This window comes from Elephas maximus, chromosome 22 (assembly GCF_024166365.1).
Source record: "Elephas maximus indicus isolate mEleMax1 chromosome 22, mEleMax1 primary haplotype, whole genome shotgun sequence".
In the NCBI taxonomy this organism is placed as follows: Eukaryota; Metazoa; Chordata; class Mammalia; order Proboscidea; family Elephantidae; genus Elephas; species Elephas maximus.
The window spans coordinates 76,722,330-76,734,816 of record NC_064840.1 but is presented as its reverse complement, the minus strand read 5'-3'; the positions used below and the strand labels follow the sequence as shown (position 1 = coordinate 76,734,816).

The window sequence follows — 12,487 nt, the reverse complement described above, 5'->3', positions numbered from 1 at the left end:
CAGTGCTCCCTTGGTATGACATCAACGCAGAAGAAGCTGGCCTCCTTTACGAGGATATAGGGCCAGATAATTTTGTTTTAGCAGATGCAGTATCACAGTCATAGTGGTGAATTCCATTATTTATCTCCTTTGTGGTGTAGTCAATGGTGTGTTGAGAACAATAGGAATTCCAGTTTGGGGAATACATGTGAAATATTTACTCTTGGTTTCATCAAGAGCTTTGGAATAGAGACTGTTTAATCCCTTATATCGTTTTGGTACATTTAGTTTGTGTTTTTTAGGTTGTTTTGTTCTGTAGGCTTGTCTCTAGTTTCCGCAGGCTTTCCTTTCAGTAAGTTTGATGTTCTTGATGCTGTTAGCAAATCTGTGGTATTTCATCTAAGCTGGTTAAATGCACAGTGTTAAAGAGGATACAGATTGGGGTTTCATCCCAAATGCACCATTAAAATTTGCTTTCTTTCCTACCTTTATGAGTCATGATGGTGGTGAATCAAAGAAGGGATGGGAAAGAGAGTTTCCAACCCTGGTTCTGTCTCTAAATAATTGTGTGAACTTGGGAGTCATCGGGGCTGCTGGATTGCACAGTTCTGAGAGGTGCCATTAGCATCATCTCTAGTGTAAATGGTACCCCTGGGGTTTCTGTTTCGTAGAGCAGAATGGAATGGTGGCTTCTGGAGGTGTACAATAGAGGCGTTACTGGAAATTATAGATTCTTCTCTCCGAACCTCAGTTTTCGCACATATAGAGTAAGTTGTTGCTGTTGTTAGGTGCCATTGAGTCTATTTCAACTCATGGCAACCCTGTGCAACAGAGTCAAACTGTCCCATAGGGTTTTCTTGGCTGTACTCTTTACAGAAACAGATCGCCAGGCCTTTTCTCCTGCAGAGCCACTGGGTGGGTTGGAACTGCCAGCCTTTTGGTTAGCAGCCGAGTTCTTAACCATTTCGCCGTCAGGGCTCCTTACAGAATAAGTAGGTTGGATTAAATGCACTGGATACTCTAAGCATTGGAAGATAAATCATCAGAGGCAACCCTTCTTCCATGAATGGGCCAGGTTTACAGAAGAATAAAAAATTATCTTTGTTAAGAGGAGGAGTGTTTTTTTTTAGGAGAAGTTAGTCTTTTGCAGTGGTTGACTTCATGTGTAGACAGCCTGTCTGCAAGACTTCTTGGCATGTATTTCAGGTGTTGGAATCAGACGGTGCTATTGGAAATTTGAAAGAGATTTATTTAGGGACATCAAAAGTAACAATTTTGATGACACTATTAATAATGTTGCTAACAGCAGATACACTGGCCAGGAGTCTGAATAAATTATTTCCAGATTTTTTTATTTCAGTTTGTATGAAAGAAATGTTGATTGAAAAAGTACAATCCATAAAGAATGTGTTTTGTTTCATTGGAGCATAAACCTACCTTTGATATTTTTATATAAAAAAATTCCAGAATTATAAACATTTAAATAATAATGGAAACGTATGAAGCAAATTTATAAAGTGTAAGATCCCATCCTGCCTCCCCACCCCCTACCTCCAGGCCTGGAAGGTACCACTGTTAATGATATGGTACATATCTTTCTAGAACTTACCCTTGCACATATAAACATTGTATTTATTTTGCATTAATTGGAGACTTGAACAACTCAGAACTTTCTAAGTTTAAAGGATATGAAACTCCTAAGAATTTATTAATACAGGAAATGAGAAGTACGATAGTAGACAGCTTTATAAAGGTCATGTCTTAAACCTGACCTGTGATGACACAGATATATACTTAACACATCTCCTTCAAAACTGTGCTCTCGTTTTTTGTTACCCACGTCATTGGGATATTCTGGTTCCTTGAGTCCAGAAGTGGTCTCTGGCGGCAGTGAATGCCGATTTTATCTGACAGTCAGAAGTCCCCCCGTTTTCAGAGATGGCCTGAAGAGATGAGCGCGTTGCTTACTTCACAGAGCTTGCTGTTTTTGTTTGGAGTTTTACTGTAAGTGACGCATGCTATAACCAAGAAACATCTGCATACGGTATTCTGCCTATAAAGCCTCAAAAAAGTCTGTGATGTCTAAATTGGCAGAAAGTCCAAGGAAAATTCTTTCGTTTGGAAAAAAAAAAAGTCATTACACTCAGCCCTATTACTGCTGAGAAGCTGATCTGGTCTGTGAGTAACTGTGGTCTCCTGAGAGGACTCATTGTATGGTCTGCTGTGTGGATTTCTCTTCGTCTGGTCCTAGTTTCTGCACTGCTGTGTGGATTTCTCTTCGTCTGGTCCTAGTTTCTGCACTGCTGTGTGGATTTCTCTTCGTCTGGTCCTAGTTTCTGCACTGCTGTGTGGATTTCTCTTCGTCTGGTCCTAGTTTCTGCACTGCTGTGTGGATTTCTCTTCGTCTGGTCCTAGTTTCTGCACTGCTGTGTGGATTTCTCTTCGTCTGGTCCTAGTTTCTGCACTGCTGTGTGGATTTCTCTTCGTCTGGTCCTAGTTTCTGCACTGCTGTGTGGATTTCTCTTCGTCTGGTCCTGGTTTCTGCACTGCTGTGTGGATTTCTCTTCGTCTGGTCCTGGTTTCTGCACTGCTGTATGAAACAGGCAGCTCTTCAGTACAACCAAAGAGGATTTATTTTCTTTTTGACAAATACCTTGAATAAGACATCTCTTGCTGACTTTGACATCTGTGGATTTTGATATTCTGAGGAATGTAAGTAGGCAAGTTCGCTGCATAGAGTTGGTCGTGGGCATTTAAATTCAGCCAAAGCCCTAGAGTTGATTCAGTTTTAGAAGGGATGCTTTTTGTTAATAAGCTGCTTTTTGAATTTCACGTACTTCTCTTTAAGTCTTGTTTGTAGTGTTTATCATATCTAATTACCCTTCAGGATGAATTCTAGAATGTGTGAAAATGCAAAGATTATTATAAACAGATGTGCATATACTCTTAATTTTTGGAAAAGAAAATAGTTACATGTGGCGCTCTGTTTTAGGTGCCAGCTGTGAAATACCAGAACTCTCAGTGAGCAATGTGTGAGAGTTTTATACATTGTTACAGCTGACCGTAGTTACTTTATGGTTCACCAGCAGCAGCCTGGAGTGAGGTAGGACATTGCTACAGATGTTTACTGTCTGATCTGAGGTGTCTAGAATCTTGGTTATTTGGTCGCCTTTGCAGTGCGATCCTGGTTATAACTGTGTGCATGTATGTGTGTGTACATGTGTGTAAACAAAGGGTAGAAGAATGAGGCATAGTTGGGGGAGGGGAGGAAGGAAAGTACAACTACTGGAATGTTTATGATTTAAAATGCTCTGAGCACATTTAATTTGGCAATTTGGCTTCCACTGTATCTTAGCAGCAACACATGAGCTTTGGGGGAACTCAACTTTGTTATTTATGCTGTTGTATGATGTGTTAAAGAATATTGGATCTCCCGACACATAGTTATTTCGAAAAGGCAAATGTTAAAACGTTTTACCTAGGGAGCTGACTAAACATTCAGGAGAGAACTTTTAAGAGTTTGTGCGTGCGCGAGGTCTTCTACATGCTGCTTTTGAGGTTTCACGAAGTTCTTAAGCCAGAAAATTTTAGAAGGAAGCATATTTTTGGAATAAATGCCAGGAATCAGAATTCTTGAGCCTCAGTAGGTCAGTCAAATTGACTTTGTGTTGAATCTTTATACTCCTGAAATTTTAGCTAGGAACTTTCCTTCACGGGTGTGTCCTTGTAATCAGCTAGGGCCTTGCTCCTCCTATCTCCCCCTCCCCACAAAAGGCTTGAAATGTGTAATGTAAATTATCTATGAAAGACTGACTGGCCTGTATTATTAATGAAATAAATAAGTTTTCTGATACCAGTTTTAATTTTATTTAAATTATAAGAATCCTAAGTTTAAAAAATGCCTTTATTTACCCATGAAGTATAAACAGAGTAGTAATTGAACCACAACAAGTCTTAATTTACTGGTGTAGAATGGTTATTTTCCAATGGATGGGTCTTTATTCTTCTGGTGTGTTTCAAATCAGCTTCAGAGCCTTCGACATGTCATCTGTCTCCCACTTTCCGTTGTCTGCTGGTGGTCTTACGATAGTGCTTTCAGGATACCTGAGAATACTTGATTATTCCTGTAAAATATTCTGGTGAAATGTAGGATCTGAAAGATATTTTAAATACAACCCTTAGTATGTGGCTTTGGAGGTGGGTAGGAAAGGGAATAATATGTTTTTGTTGAGATAGTTTGAATTGTTCTTTTACCCTTGGCATAAACCGAGTTTCTGTCATAGCTTTCATTGTTGAATGATATTTGCTCTTAAAAACACTTAAATTTGCACATTTTAAGAAGAAGCGAATTACTGTTCCTGGCATGATTCATCTAAATAGGGTCTGTCTCTATGCTCAGTAAATCACTTATTTAAACCCAGATCTCTTACTCATTCTTTGAACCTCTCCTTTATGTATTGTTGGGAATGGGTGAAAAATTTATAGCATCTAGTGCACCCAGAATTAATTTCCTAAACTCATGGTTTATTTAAAGAAAAAGAACATTATACAGCTCCCCTAGTTTATTCTAAAAGCTTCAGTCCTTTTTGTATCCACCTAGATGTGAGAGATTATTTATGCAGCTTTCCTGTACTATCTGCTGTGGCATCCTTCTTTAAATATTAATATGAGTGAAATAGCCTTTTAAAATAATATTTAATTCAGCAGACATTTGTTCGGCACTTACTGTGTACGGGGCTGTGATGCTCGGGGCAGACAATGCAGAGGTGAGCCTTGGAAGCGCCGTCTGTCCATTCATCTCCACCTCCTCTCACTGCTCCTGGGTAAGTTGGGTTGCATCCCAACGATGTCCTGCCATTCTTCTCTCCTCAGCAGGAGAGGCTGCTCCCTCTTACCCCGCCCACCAGCGGCTTTGAGCTTCTGTCTCCTGCTATTCTGATCCCTTTCACACTTCCGAGCCCGTGTGGGTCTTTCCAGCTACCTTGCCCATCTCCATCTCTCCATTTCTACTCCGCAAAGTGCTTTTTTTTTTCCTTTGACTTCCAGAGGCAAACCTCGGTATTCTCTCAATTGTGATTTGTTCGTGGCTTCTCTTGTATATTGAGCTCTGTTGAGGCACCTAACTTCATTTCTGTGATGGCTCCCTTATTACACTTGTGTGTCTCAAAGTGCTTCTAATCTGGTCTCTCTGCCCAGATCCTAACGGTGTCTACACACAGTAGACATCTGTCTCAGTTATCTAGTGCTGCTATAACAGAAATACGAAAAGTGGGTGGCTTTAACAAACAGATATTTATTCTCTCAACAGTCTAGGAGGCTAGAAGTCCGAATTCTGGGCATCAACTCCAGGGGAAGGCCTTCTCTCTCTGTTGGCTCTGGGGGAAGGTCCTTGTCATTAATCTTTCCCTGGTCTAGGAGCTTCTCAGCACAATGACCCTGGGTCCAAAGGATGCATGCTCCTGGGTCTACTTTCTTGGTGGTAATGAGGGTCCTCTCCTCTGCTTGCTTTTCTCTTTTATATCTCAAAAGAGATTGACTCAAGATACAACCTAATTCTGTAGATTATGTCCTGCCTTATTAACATAACTACCTCTAATTCTGCCCAGTAAACATCATAGAGGTAGGATTTATAACACATCAGATCACATATTGGAGGACAGCCACACAGTACTGGGAATCACAGCCTTGCCAAGTTGACACATTTTTAGGGGACATAATTCAGTCCGTAACAGTATCGAATACATGTTTCAAATAGTATCGCTAATTATGCTTATTTTTTGATATTAGCAGCCCATAATTTTTGCTTGAAAACAAATTTTAGTCAAAGATCCAAAAGCACAGCTGTTATTGATCACACTTAAAAACTGAACTGTCCATGGGTTTTTATTCATTGAAAAGCAAAGCCAGACTGACTATAAGCTTGATGGACTGTCTTTTCAAAAAGAAACTCAACTTTTCTGTTACATCAGGATGGTTCAAAATCATCTGTGAGCTTTCTTCAGGGTCTGAAATGCCTCTTCAAGTCTAACACTATAGTTGTTAAAACTGAGGGACATTGAATTGACTGTCTCTCCCAAAGACCTCCCCTGAGTCTGGCAAAGTACACGGAGAATGGATCTGCGTTTAAAGCATTCTGGTTTCTAGAAAATCCCCGTTAAAAGATAAATGGACAACTATGGAGGTATATGTGCAAACCTAGTCCCTTAAGGCAGCCCCAGTGGCACAATGGTTAAAAGATAACGGCTGCAAACCAAAAAGTTGGCAGTTTGAATCCACCAGCTGCTCCTTGGAAACCCTATGGGGCAGCTCTCCTCTGTCCAATAGGGTTGTTATGAGTCAGAATCACCTCGATAGCAAAGGATTTTTAAGTCCCTTAATAGTGAAGAGCAGTGCTTTATGGAGTAGGCACAGGGTCTGTGGTAAGTGCAGCAGAGAGGGCTATTTGTCCCTCAATCTCCGTTTTCCTCTCTTCTAAGAAGATTATAAAAATTTCAGTTGGGTCCAGGTAGCCTGTGTTCTTGGTGTTCGTTTTTCAACCCACTTTGCAGGCAGGTATGGCTGTGTGTCTAAGCTGTGGCCAGTGGCATAAGCAGCAGTGTTATATGGTAGATGGTTTCCATCCTTGTTGCTTCTGTGCTGTTCCTTTATCCTGTTCCGTAAAGCATGTTCTTGTTAGGTGCTGTCGAGTCATTTCTGACTCACGGTGACCCCATGTGACAGAGTAGAACTGCTGTTTTCTAGGTTGTAATCTTTATGGAAGCAGATTGCCAGATCTTTTTCTTGAGAGCCACTGAGTGGATTTGAACTGCCTATCTGTTGGTGAGCAGCCCAGCACTTAACCATCGTGCCACGAGGGCTCCTTTTCAGTGAAACATGTCGTTAGGTGCCGTCAAGTTGGTTCCAACTTATAGCGACCCTCAGTGCAACAGAAAGAAACACCACCAGGTCCTGCGCCATCCCCACAGTTGTTGTTATGCTGGAGCTTGTTGGTGCAGTCACTGTGTCAGACTGTCTCATTGAGGGTCTTCCCTTTCCTTGCTGACCCTCTACCTTGCCAAGCGTGATGTCCTTCCCCAGGGACTGATTCCTCTTGATCCCATGTCCGAAGTACATGAGACAAAGTCACGCAATCCTTGCTTCTAAGGAGCATTCTGGCTGTACTTCTTCCGTGGAAACATAGATGGTGCTATTTTGGACCCTAAGGTTAAGGTGTCATGCATAGCAGAGGAATGAGACGGATGGAGCCTGGGTCCCTGACACCTGGGTATCTGACTATGGGTCAACGTATGCAGGCCTCTGCATGAGAAAAAATAGACTTTTATCTTGTTCAAGCCACTTATTGGAGGTTTTCTGTCACTTGCGGCTGAATTTTGAAAGCCACATTCAGTAGGGAATGTCTAGGCAGGGGAAGTAGGAAATGCCTAGGATGTAGTACATTATCTAGCAGGCAGAGATTTGGTTAATTTTCAGTGTAAAAGGGGATTTTAATGTCTGGTCGCTGTTAAGATTCCATAGATCATTTTAAGTTCACGTCTAGCCCTGATAGCCACTTTGTAGTGCCGAGCTTTTTTTTTTTTTTTTTTCAAATTACTGTATTTTATGATTTTTAAAATTATTTTTATTGTGCTTTAAGTGAAAGTTTACAAATTAAGTCAGTCTCTCACACAAAAACCCATATACACCTTGCTACACACTCCCAAATACTCTCCCCCTAATGACACAGTCTGCTCTCTCCCTCCACTCTCTCTTTTCATGTCCTTTTCACCAGCTTCTAACCCCCTCCACCCTCTCATCTCCCCTCCAGGCAGAAGATGCCAACATAGTCTCAAGTGTCCACCTTATCCAAGAAGCTCACTCGTCACCAGCATCCTTCTCCAACCCATTGTCCAGTCCAATCCATGTCTGAAGAGTTGGCTTCGGGAGTGGTTCCTGTCCTGGGCAACAGAAGGTCTGGGGGCCATGACCACCGGGGTCCTTCCAGTCTCAGTCAGACCATTAAATCTGATATGAGAATTTGGGGTCCACATCCCACTGCTCTCCTGCTCCCTCAGGGGTTCTCTGTTGTGTTCCCCGTCAGGGCAGGGCAGTCATCGGTTGTAGCTGGGCACCATCTAGTTCTTCTGGTCTCAGGATGATGTAGTCACTGGTTCATGTGGCCCTTTCTGTCTCTTGGGCTTGTAATCACCTTGTGTCCTTGGTGTTCTTCATTCTCCTTTGATCCAGGTGGGCTGAGACCAATTGATGCATCCTAGATGGCTGCTTGCTAGCGTTTAAGACCCCAGACGCCACTCTTCAAAGTGGGATGCAGAATGTTTTCTTAATAGATTTTCTTATGCCAATTGACTTAGATGTCCCCCAAAACCATGATCCCCAGGCCCCTGCCCCTGCTACGCTGGCCTTCGAAGCATTTGGTTTATTCAGGAAACTGCTTTTGGTTTAGTCCAATTGTGCTGACCTCCCCTGTATCGTGTGCTGTCTTTGCCTTCGCCTAAAGTAGTTCTTATCTACTAATTAGTGAATACCCTTCTCCCTCCCTCCCCTTTCCCCCCTCTCGTAACCACAAAGGAATGTTTTCTTCTCAGTTTGAACTATTTCTCAAGTTCTTATAATAGTGGTCTTATACAATATTTGTCCTTTTGCAACTGACTAATTTCACTCAGCGTAATGCCTTCCAGGTTCCTCCATGTTATGAAATGTTTCACAGATTCCTCACTGTTCTTTATCGATGCGTAGTATTCCATTGTGTGAATATACCACAATTTATTTATCCATTCATTTGTTGATGGGCACCTTGGTTGCTTCCATGTTTTTGCTATTGTAAACAGTGCTGCAGTAAACATGGGTGTGCATATATCAGTTTGTGTAAAGGCTCTTATTTCTCTAGGATGTATTCCAAGGAGTGGGATTGCAGCATCGTATGGTAGTTCTATTTCTAACTTTTTGAGGAAGCGCCAAATTGATTTCCAAAGTGGTTGTATACCATTTTACATTCCCCCCAGCAGTGTAGAAGTGTTCCAGTCTCTCCACAGCCTCTCCAACATTTATTCTTTTGTGTTTTTTGGATTAATGCCAGCCTTGTTGGAGTTAGATGAAATCTCATTGTAGTTTTGATTTGCATTTCTCTAATGGCTAATGATCGTGAACATTTCCTCATATATCTGTTAACTACCTGAATGTCTTCTTTGGTGAAGTGTCTATTTGTATCTTTTGCCCATTTTTTAATTGGGTTATTTGTCTTTTTGCAGTTGAGTTTTTGCAGTATCATGTAGATTTTAGAGATCAGGCGCTGATCAGAAATGTCATAGCTAAAAACTTTTTCTCAGCCTGTAGGTAGTCTTTTTACTCTTTTGGTGAAGTCTTTGGATGTGCTTAAGTGTTTGATTTTTAGGAGCTCCGAGTTATCTAGTTTTTCTTCTGTGTTCTTTATGTTTTCTGTACTGTTTATGCCATGTATTAGGGCTCCTAACGTTGTCCCTATTTTTTCTTCCATGATCTTTATCATTTTAGATTTTATATTTAGGTCTTTGATCCATTTTGAGTTAGTTTTTGTGCATGGAGTGAGGTATGGGTCTTGTTTCATTTTTTTGCAGATGGATATCTGGTTATGCCAGCACCATTTGTTAAAAAGACTGTCTTTTCCCCATTTATCTGCTTTGGGGCCTTTGTCAAATATCAGCTGCTCATATGTGGATGGATTTATGTCTGGATTCTCAATTCTGTTCCATTGGTCTATGTATCTGTTGAACCAGTACCAGGCTGTTTTGACTACTGTGGCGGTATAATAGTTTCTAAAATCAGGTAAAGTAAGGCCTCCCACTTTGTTCTTCTTTTTCAGTAATGCCTTATTTATCCAGGGCCTCTTTCCCTTCCGTATGAAATTGGTGATTTGTTTCTCCATCTCATTAAAGAATGTCATTGGGATTTGGATCAGAATTGCATTAAATGTATAGAACACTTTCGGTAGAATAGACATTTTTGTAATGTTAAGTCTTCCTATCCATGAACAAGGTATGTTCTTACACTTATGTAAGTCTCTTTTGATTTCTTGCAGAAGTGTACTGTAGTTTTCTTTGTGTAAGTCTTTTACATCTCTGGTAAGATTTATTCCTAAGTATTTTATCTTCTCGGAGGCTACTGTAAATGGCATTGATTTGGTGATTTCCTCTTCGATGTTCTTTTTGTTGGTGTAGAGGAGTCCAGCTGATTTTCTATGTTTATCTTGTATCCCGATACTCTGCTGAACTCTTCTATTAGTTTCAGTAGTTTTCTGGAGGATTCCTTAGGGTTTTCTGTGTTTAAGATCATGTCATCTGCAAATAGAGATACTTTTACTTCTTCCTTGCCAATCTGGATACCCCTTATTTATCTAGCCTAATTGCTCTGGCTAGGACTTCCAGCACAATGTTGAATACGAGTGGGTGATAAAGGGCATCCTTGTCTGGTTCCGAATCTCAATGGGAATGGTTTCAGGCTCTCTCCATTTAGGGTGATGTTGACTGTTGGCTTTGTATGAATGCCTTTTATTATGTTGAGAAATTTTCCTTCTATTCCTATTTTGCTGAGAGTTTTTATCATGAATGACTGTTGAACTTTGTCAAATGCCTTTTCTGCATCAATTGATAAAATCATGTGATTCTTGCCTTTTGTTTTATTTATGTGGTGGATTACATTAATCCTTTTTCTAATGTTGAACCATCCCTGCTTTCCTGGTATGAATCCCCCTTGGTCATGGTGAATTATTTTTTTGATATGTTGTTGAATTCTGTTGGCTAGAATTTTGTTGAGGATTTTTGTGTCTACATTCATGAGGGATATAGGCATATAATTTTCATTTCTTGTGGTTTCTTTACCTGGTTTTGGTATCAGGGATATGGTGGCTTCATAGAATGCATTTGGTAGTATTCCATCCTTTTCTATGCTCTGAAATACCTTTAGTAGTAGTGGTGTTAACTCTTCTCTGAAAGTTTGGTAGAACTCTGCAGTGAAGCCATCCGGACCAGGGCTTTTTTTTTGTTGGGAGTTTTTTGATTACCTTTTCAATCTCTTCTTTTCTTATGCGTCTATTTAGTTGTTCTACCTCTGTTTGTGTTAGTTTAGGTAGGTAGTGTGTTTCTAGGAATTCATCCATTTCTTCTAGGTTTTCAAATTTGAGTACAGTTTTTCATAGTAATCTGATATGATTCTTTTAATTTCAATTGGGTCTGTTGTAATATCACCCATCTCATTTCTTATTTGGGTTATTTGCTTCCTCTCCTGTTTTTCTTTTGTCAGTTTGGCCAATGGTTTATCAATTTTGTTGAGTTTTTTAAAAAGCCAGCTTTTGGTCTTGTTAATTCTTTCAGTTGTTTTTCTGTTTTCTGTTTCATTTAGTTCAGTTCTAATTTTTATTATTTGTTTTCTTCTGGTGCCTGTGGGTTTCCTTTGTTGCTCTCTTTCTATTTGTTCAAGTTGTAGGGATAGTTCTTTGATTTGGGCCCATTCTTCTTTTTGGATGTGTGCATTTATTGGTATAAATTGGCCTCTGAGCACTGCTTTTGCTGTGTCCCAAAGGTTCTGATAGGAAGTGTTTTCATTCTCATTGGATTCTATGAATTTCTTTATTCCATCCTTAATGTCTTCTATAATCGAGTCTTCTTTGAGCAGGGTATTGTTCAGGTTCCAAATGTTTGATTTCTTTCCCTGCTTTTCCTGTTACTGGTTTCCACTTTTATGGCCTTATGGTCAAAGAAGATGCTTTGTAATATTTCAATGTTTTGGATTCTGCTAAGGCTTGGTTTATGACCTAATATCTGATCTATTCTAGAGAATGTTCCATGTGCACTAGAAAAGAAAGTATAGTTGGTTGCTGTTGGGTGGAGTGTTCTGTATATGTTTACAAGGTCAAGTTGGTTGATTGTGGCATTTAGATCTTCCGTGTCTTTATTGAGCTTCTTTCTGGATGTCCTGTCCTTCACCAAAAGTGGTGTGTTGAAGTCTCCTACTATTATTGTGGAGCTGTCTGTCTCACTTTTCAATGCTGATAGAGTTTGTTTTATGTATCTTGCAGCCCTGTCATTGGGTGCATAAATATTTAATATGGTTATATCTTCTTGGTGTATTGTCCCTTTAATCATTATATAGTGTCCTTCCTTATCCTTTCTGATGGATTTAACTTTAAAGTCTGTTTTGTCAGAAATTAATATTGCCACTCCTGGTCTTTTTTGATTGTTGTTTGCTTGATATATTTTTTCCATCCTTTGAGTTTTAGTTTGTTTGTATCTCTAAGTCTAAGGTGTGTCTCTTGTAGGCAGCATATAGACAGATCTTGTTTTTTAATCCATTGTGCCACTCTCTGTCTCTTTATTGGTGCATTTAGTCCATTTACATTCAGGGTAATTATGGATAGGTATGAAGTTAGTGCTATTATTTTGATGTCTTTTTTTGTGTGTTCACAGTTTCTTTTTCCCACTTGATTTTATGTGCTGAGTAGATTTTCTTTATACATTGTTCTTTCCTCATATTTTTGTTG

The 12,487-nt window shown here is 40.0% G+C and overlaps 1 protein-coding gene across 10 annotated transcripts in view; it reads left to right on the top strand.

Moving 5' to 3' along the window:
- MTUS1 (microtubule associated scaffold protein 1) overlaps positions 1-12,487 on the top strand; it is a 176,852-nt gene that overhangs the window by 28,588 nt on the left and 135,777 nt on the right. Inside the window, exon 1 of one of the 10 annotated variants that reach the window (XM_049865097.1) lies at positions 1,662-2,691. The exons of 7 other annotated variants lie outside the window; for them this stretch is intronic. The gene's annotated coding sequence lies outside the window, so the exon portion shown is untranslated. Of the gene's footprint in view, positions 1-1,661; positions 2,692-2,888; positions 3,083-7,809; positions 7,928-12,487 lie in introns of those variants that run through there. 2 more of the 10 variants (XM_049865099.1, XM_049865095.1) reach the window with 2 other exon arrangements.